Genomic DNA, 7373 nt, shown 5'->3' on the forward strand with positions numbered 1-7373 from the left:
CTTTTAATTCTTTCTGACATCAGTGGTTGAGAAAAATTCTTACAGCTTTAAGATACATCAGCATTCTCCAAGTTTAACTGTGTAAATTCAGGAATTAATATTAAAACTTTCAAATTTAAAGTTATTCATACACTTTTAAATTTTATTTTGAAAAACTAATCCAGAAAATGCAGGACAGTTCCATCCACTATTTTCACATTCAATATCCAACTCAGTTAGGGGACACTTTTTTTGTTCTTTTCCTCTTAAGTGTGAATATTCTGGATTCTGCTTTATTCTGCCTAAGAACTGCTTAACTTACCACACATTCCTTAAATATATCCCCTTTAGTGAAATTAAGATGTAAAAGTCTGATCATCCTTAACAGTATTAACATGACAAATAACAGGCATCTGAGAAGATGCTTATTTGCTCTGTTGCTGTGGGATTTAGGTGCTGAAAAAATCTCCCGGAGCAGTTAATTAGGGGTGAGATAAGAAAGGGTTTATTTTGCCAAGGCAGAAGATGCTACAGGACACACGCCCCTGTGCCCGAGAGGTTACATTTTATAATACCATCCATCCAATCCCAGAGGTGTCCACCCTGGGGCCTTTACTCTAGTCCGCCCCGGGTCCACCCCCTTAAAATGGGTCTGGGGTGCATTTCGGGACCACCTACTTCATCACCTTCACCATCATCAGAGCACAAAGGGTACATAGTTACCTAATTCTTGACCGTATTCTGTGGTTTAGGCCCAGATATGCTGTTCTGTCAACTGTCTAGGCCTTGCCTTGACAAAAGACTAAACATTTCTATTAGATTTGGGGCTAGGAGTGATATAGGGAGGATAGAATGGGGTAAGAGGGTTAAGGAATGTATAAACAAGGGTACTGGAGAAAGGGAAAGGGACAAGGGACAAAGAAGGGAGGGTTTCTGCTTTTAAAACCTACTTATAAAACTTACAAGTCTTACAAATATTAGAAAAGTAAAAAACCATTAGGGGCTTAAGGCATCAGTCCCCCCTTAGAGACTGGACAAAACCCAAAGATCTTGTCCAATCTCTACTACCTACAACAACTATAACATTGGTGCATGCAGTGAGCTATTACACTAAGTATGTACAATACTAAAATAAACAGTTGTCTCATCCATGTCCAGTTCGGTAACCGTGAAGTGAGTTTGTGGAGGACATCTCCTAAACCTAGGGAGACATCATCTAGAGATATTTGATCTAAGATTTTGGTTTGATTTCGAATTGCGGCCAAATCATTATTAATTCTACCAGTCTGATCTATGTAAGAGCAGCAGCTGGTATTGATGACTTTACACAAGCCTCCCTGTGAGGCTAGCAAAAAATTGAGGGCCATTCTATTTTGTATTACTACACGAGACAAGCTTTGGAACTGTTCTTTCAGGGTTTCAATTGCATCCAGAGTGTGATCTTGAATGTTTTCCATGACAGCCGAAATATTTACAATTGCCTTTTCCAATTCACTCACTCCTAGAGATGGGACTAAAGCCCTGACTATGCTGTGGAAAATTGTAGGGCGCTCAACGAGGGGATTGCTAGTTCTTTTAGCTCTTTTTGGATAGGGTTTTTTCCATTCCTGTTCATCAATTGGGTCGAGAATTGTTATATTTGGAATCACTGCCCCCAGGGCACAGGCCCGATCTTTATCAAGGGGCAAAACTTTCCAGGCCTCCTTTTCACAAATCCAGTACCATCCTGAACCCTGGGGAGGAATTAATCTCAAAGGGAACTGTGCCATCCCCGCAACAATTTCTGGGTTTATCTCTTCTTTTGAATTGTTTTTATCACAGTAGGGGGGGAGAATGATTTTTCCCGTAGCATTTATAATCATGCAGGGAACAACATCCTGATTAGAAATTACATGACTTAGGGCCACCGGATAATAAGCCTCTGTAACTGGCTTCCAGGTCCCTGGGAAATTCATCATGGACTTACCGAAGTTTGTCTCATTTAGTAAAATGCCAACTAGGGGCCACTCACTATTCTCATCATCAATTGCTGGTACTCGAGTACAAATCCAGCATTCAGTTTTCCGGAGAATTTTAGATACGTTTTGGACTAGGGCCATATGCAATTTTTGGTCTCAAACTCAGTTCATAGTTACCGGTTGCACGAACAGAATACACAGAACAAGCAGTCTATTCCACATCCTCGTCATCGGTGTCCGGTTCTGATTGGCTGGTTGTTCCAGGAGCTGATGCTCTCTTGACTCTGGAATAGTGGAACCAGGGTTCTCTGCCAGCAACTTTGACGGCGGTGAGGGAAGTCAGCAGGACTTGGTATGGTCCTCCCCACTTGGCTCGCAAGGGGTCACTGTTCCACCACTTGAGGTAGACCCAGTCTCCTGGCTGGAATGGGTGAGCAGGGGTGTCCAGTCCTATGGGTCTGATAACTCGATGACCTTCTGCAGCTTCTGCAAAGTAGAGCCTAAAGCAATCAAATATTTTTGTAAATCGGCTCTCCCTCTTAAGTGAGGGAGACATCCCCTGGTATGTGTGGTGCCTGATATGGTCTTCCATATAGTATTTCACATGGGCTTAGGTTATCCCTCCGCCTCAGCTGGATACAAATCCTCAGCAAAGCTAGTGGCAAAGCTTGAATCCAGCACATAGATGTTTCCTGACAAATTTTGCTTATTTGCATTTTCAAAGTGCCATTCATTCGTTCAACTTTGCCACTAGCCTGAGGTCTATAGGGGGTATGTAGGTCCCAGACAATTCCCAGGATGCGGCATACTTCTTTTACTACTGTCGCAGTGAAACGTGTTCCTCTATCTGATGCCATTCCTAGAGGAACCTCAAACCTTGGAATTATGTGGTTAAGTAAAGCTTTTACCAGTTCCCTTGCTGTGTTAGTGCGACAGGGGTATCTTCAGGCCATCCACTGAAAGTGTCAACCAATACAAGGATGTATTTGTACCCCCCCATGGTGGTAACTCAGCAAAATCTATTTGCCAGTAATCTCTGTGTTGGTCTCCAACTTTTGTTACCCCTAGTACCACTCTCTTTGATGTATCTGGGTTGTTTCGTTTGCAGATTTCACACTTACCTACTATGGACTGCGCAGCTTCAGTCACATTTGTTCCTATTACTGTTTTCTTTAGATGTTTCAGGAGGTTTTCCGTTCCCCAGTGGGTAGCCTCGTGTTCCTGTTGAGCTATTTCCCTAAGGAGCGGTGGTGGGACTACAACCTGTCCAGTAGGGGTAACAGCCCACCCCCCTTCTTTGATTTCAGCTTTCAGTGATCTAATTAGCTGATTGTCTCTCTCATCATACTTAGGGGTGTATTTTGTCAAATCAATTTCCTTTTGTGGCACTATTGCCAAGATGCCTTTTTCTGCAGCCCCTTTTGCTGCTTGATCAGCAAACTGATTTCCCAACTCGGGAATTGTTTTCCCCTTTTGGTGGGCCCTGCAATGCATAACAGCTACCTCCTCTGGTTTCCAAATACTCTGCAGGAGTGCATGGATTTGATCTGCATGCTTGACTCCACTGCCTCGGGCTGTCAGTAGTCCTCTTTCTTTCCAGATTGCTCCGTGGGCATGTACAACGCTAAATGCATATTTTGAGTCAGTCCAGATATTTACCTTCTTTCCTTCACTCAGTTCCAAGGCTCTTGTCAATGCGATTAATTCTGCTTTTTGGGATGACACACCTGCTGGCAAGGCTTTTGCCTCGATCACTTCGTCTCTGGTCGTCACTGCATACCCTGTGAAGCGCTTACCATCTCGCATGAAGCTGCTTCCGTCTGTATACAGTTCCCAGTCTGCATTTTCTAGGGGCACATCTTTCAGGTCTGGTCTGCTGGAGTAAGTCTCCTCTATAGTCTGTAAACACTCATGCTCGGGGACACTGTCGGTTAGTGTTGAAGACAGAAACATAGCTGGATTTACAATAGATGTTGTTTTCAAAGTAACATCGTCTTGTTCCAGCAACACAACCTGGTACTTAAACATTCTGCTGGGGGACAGCCAGTGGCCTCCCTTTTGTTCAAGCACGGCTTGAACTGCATGGGGTACATACAGGGTGATATGCTGCCCAAGGGTGAGCTTCTGGGCCTCTTCAATCAGGATAACAGTTGCTGCAACAGCTCGCAGGCACCCCGGCCACCCTTGGCTAACACTGTCCAGCTGTTTAGAGAAATAAGCCACAGCTCTTCGTTGGCTTCCCAGAGTTTGCGATAATACCCCCAGAGCAACATTCAACTGCTCGTGTGTGAACAGTTCAAAAGGTTTAGGCAAATCTGGTAATCCTAGTGCTGGAGCTGACATCAAGGACTGTTTCAGTTGTTGAAACACATCTCTGGTCTCATCTGTCCATGTTACAACTCCCTCTTTGGCCGTTTTCAGGGCTTCATACAGAGGTTTGACTAGCAACCCACAGTTAGCTATCCACAGCCGACACCATCCTACCATTCCCAGGAAAGCATCTCTCGTACAGTGTGGGGCTCTGGGAGACGGCAAATGGCCTCTTTTCGGTCTGTACTGAGTCGCTGATGCCCACGATACATTTCAAGCCCCAGGTAGATGACTATCTCTTTGGCTATCTGTGCCTTCTCTCTCGAGACCCGATACCCACTTAGCCCCAAAAAGTTCAAGAGACTTACAGTGAGCTCGATGCATCAGTCCCGGCTTTTGGCTGCAATTAAGATGTCGTCAGCATACTGCAGGACAACTCCTTCTTGCTGCTGTCTTCTCCAGTCCTCCAGTTCCTTTGCCAACTGATTTCCGAAAAGTGTTGGACTGTTCTTAAAGCCTTGTGGAAGAACTCTCCAGGTTAGTTGCGTTTTTCTCCCTGTCTCAGGATTTTCCCACTCAAAGGCAAAAATCTCCTGGCTGTCTTTGTGTACAGGAATGCAGAAAAAGGCATCTTTAAGATCGAGTACAGTGAACCATCCTAAATCCTCTGTCAATGTGGTCAACAGTGTATAGGGGTTGGCTACCACTGGGTAAATGTCCTCAGTTATTTTATTGATGGCCCTGAGATCTTGGACTAGCAGATAGCTTTTGCCATCAGCCTTTTTCACTGGTAGGATGGGGGTATTAAATCTGGATTCACATTCTACTAGTAAACCAAATTTAAGGAACTTTTCAATTATAGGTGCTAGGCCTTTTCGGCTTTCTAATTTCAAAGGATATTGGTTTTGCCTTACCGGGACTGCTCCTGGCCTGAGTGCGATGCTTACTGGTTCAGCTTGCTTTGATTTCCCAGGGTACTCGCTGGCCCAGACTAAAGGTATGACAGCATTTTCAACTTCTGCAGGGATCTCTCCATGATTTTCCTGTATAAAGAAAGCAGCTGCCTCGACATATTTAGTATCTGGGATTATAACCTTTATGTCTCCCCCCTTGGTGAATTTAATTTCAGCTTCTAATTTTTCCAGTAAGTCTCTACCCAGTAAAGGCTTAGGAGAATTTGGCATGTAAAGAAATTGGTGAGTTACCCAGTGCTTGCCCAATTTGAATTTTAAAGGTTTAAAAAATGGCCTTGTTTCACTTACCCCTGTAGCACCTACCACAGTTACAGTATCATGGCTCAGTTTCCCTTCCAAAGTACTTAAAACAGAGTATGCCGCACCTGTGTCAACCAAAAATTCAACATTCTCCCCTCGCAGCTTAGCTGTAACCAGAGGCTCTGCTGGGGAAGAAACCTCTGGTCCCCCTCACAGTCAGTTGGGGGGCTGGGAGTGGTGGTGGGGGAAGTGTGTTTTCAGTTCCCCTCAGCTCCAGGCAGTCTTTTCTCCAATGTCCCTTCTTCTTACAGTTAGAACATCTGTCATCTGCTATGTCTTGCCGACGGTTAGACTTCTGATACCTGGGGTTACGTTTATGAGGCTCTCTATAGCCACCTTCTTGTTCCCTTGTTTTCCTTTTCTGCTCCCTATTTTGATATACCCTCCAGGCTATATCTAACAGCTCAATAATATCCTTTCTATCACCACCTGCTTTTTGCAGTTTTCTTCTTATATCATTTGTGGACTGTCCTACAAATAAGTACACCAGATTTTTCTTTCCCATATCTGATTCAATGTCTATGTCGGTATATTTCCTGATAACATCCTTTAATCTGTTTAGAAAATCTGTGGGTGACTCATTTATGTCTTGTCTAACCTCGTACATTTTGGACCAGTTCACCGCCTTTGGAACTCCATGCCGAAATCCATAAATTACCCAGTCTTGATAACGTTTCAAAGCTTCTAAATTTGCTGACACGTTAGGATCCCATCCGGGATCCGTGAGGGGGAAGATATCTTTGATATCCTCGCCTGGAAACTGCCCAGAGGTTTTTTGTATTTCTATTGCCTTTTGAGCAGCTCTTTTCACCATCTCCTTCTCTGTTTGGTCTAATAGGGTATCCATCATAACCTCTAGATCACACCAATCAGGATTCTGAGTTTTGATTGCTCTTTGGACATAATTTGTCATCTTTTCTGGATTATCTCTATATGCCCCCACACAATCTTTCCATTGCTGTAACTCAACCAGTGAGAAAGGAACCTTTATTAATACCGTGCCTTCATTGGTCACAGCTTGTCTTAAGGGGGCTTCTAACGGTGGCTTATCTTTTGCCCTTGTTCTACTTGCAGCCAGGTCGGGGAAAGCTAACGCTTCCCGAGCCATCTTTCCCTTCGGCTTTACTACAGACGGGTCTGCTTCTCCTTCCCCCGGGCTATCACTTAATTCACCCTCTGCTTCCGTGTCCTTATCAAAAGGTGGTAACCCTCGCTTCTCCCTTCTCTCAGCAGCTGAAACCGGCTTACCCTGTCTATGCATCTCTGTTGCCTCTTCATGAGAGGCAGAGATTGGAAACTCTCTCGGTTCTTTTTTTCTTCCACCCCCCACAAGGATGGAATATCCCCCCTCGGGAGGGGGAAGCGTGGGAAAGGGGGCGGCTCCAGCCCCACCTCCCAAGTCAGTCAGGACAGAGGCCCCACCTGTTGGCACCGCCCCTGCCCCTCCCGGAACTCCAGGGGTTGTTCCTGCTACTGCTCCTGAGGCCTCTCCCCCCGCTGCCGCTGCAGCAGCTGGGGGTGGCCCCAGGCCTGTTGCTCCCACCGTGCCTGCTCCTGTACTTGTTGCCATAGCAGCAAGTCCTGTACTGATCGTGCCCGGAGCAGCTCCCGCCGCCCCTGAGCCAACTCCTCCGGAGATTCCAACTCCCCCCGGCGCAGCCATACCCGCGCCAGGGAGCCCCCCCACGGCTCCCGCCTGCCCAGCCGGAGCCGGTCCAGGAGCCTCCACCCCGGCAGCCCCAGCCCCCCCCGCTGCCGCTGCAGCGGGGAGTCCAATTTGTGGAGCTCCCGGGCTATTTTCTCTCCTGTCAGGTGATATCAACATATCTAAATCATCTTCTCCGGTGTTCTT

The 7373-nt window shown here is 45.9% G+C and overlaps 1 protein-coding gene across 10 annotated transcripts in view; it reads left to right on the top strand.

Moving 5' to 3' along the window:
- TET1 (tet methylcytosine dioxygenase 1) overlaps window positions 1–7373 on the top strand; it is a 105426-nt gene that overhangs the window by 1409 nt on the left and 96644 nt on the right. The window lies entirely within an intron of this gene.

The sequence above is a fragment of the Chiroxiphia lanceolata genome, chromosome 8 (genome assembly GCF_009829145.1).
Source record: "Chiroxiphia lanceolata isolate bChiLan1 chromosome 8, bChiLan1.pri, whole genome shotgun sequence".
Lineage (NCBI taxonomy): Eukaryota > Metazoa > Chordata > Aves > Passeriformes > Pipridae > Chiroxiphia > Chiroxiphia lanceolata.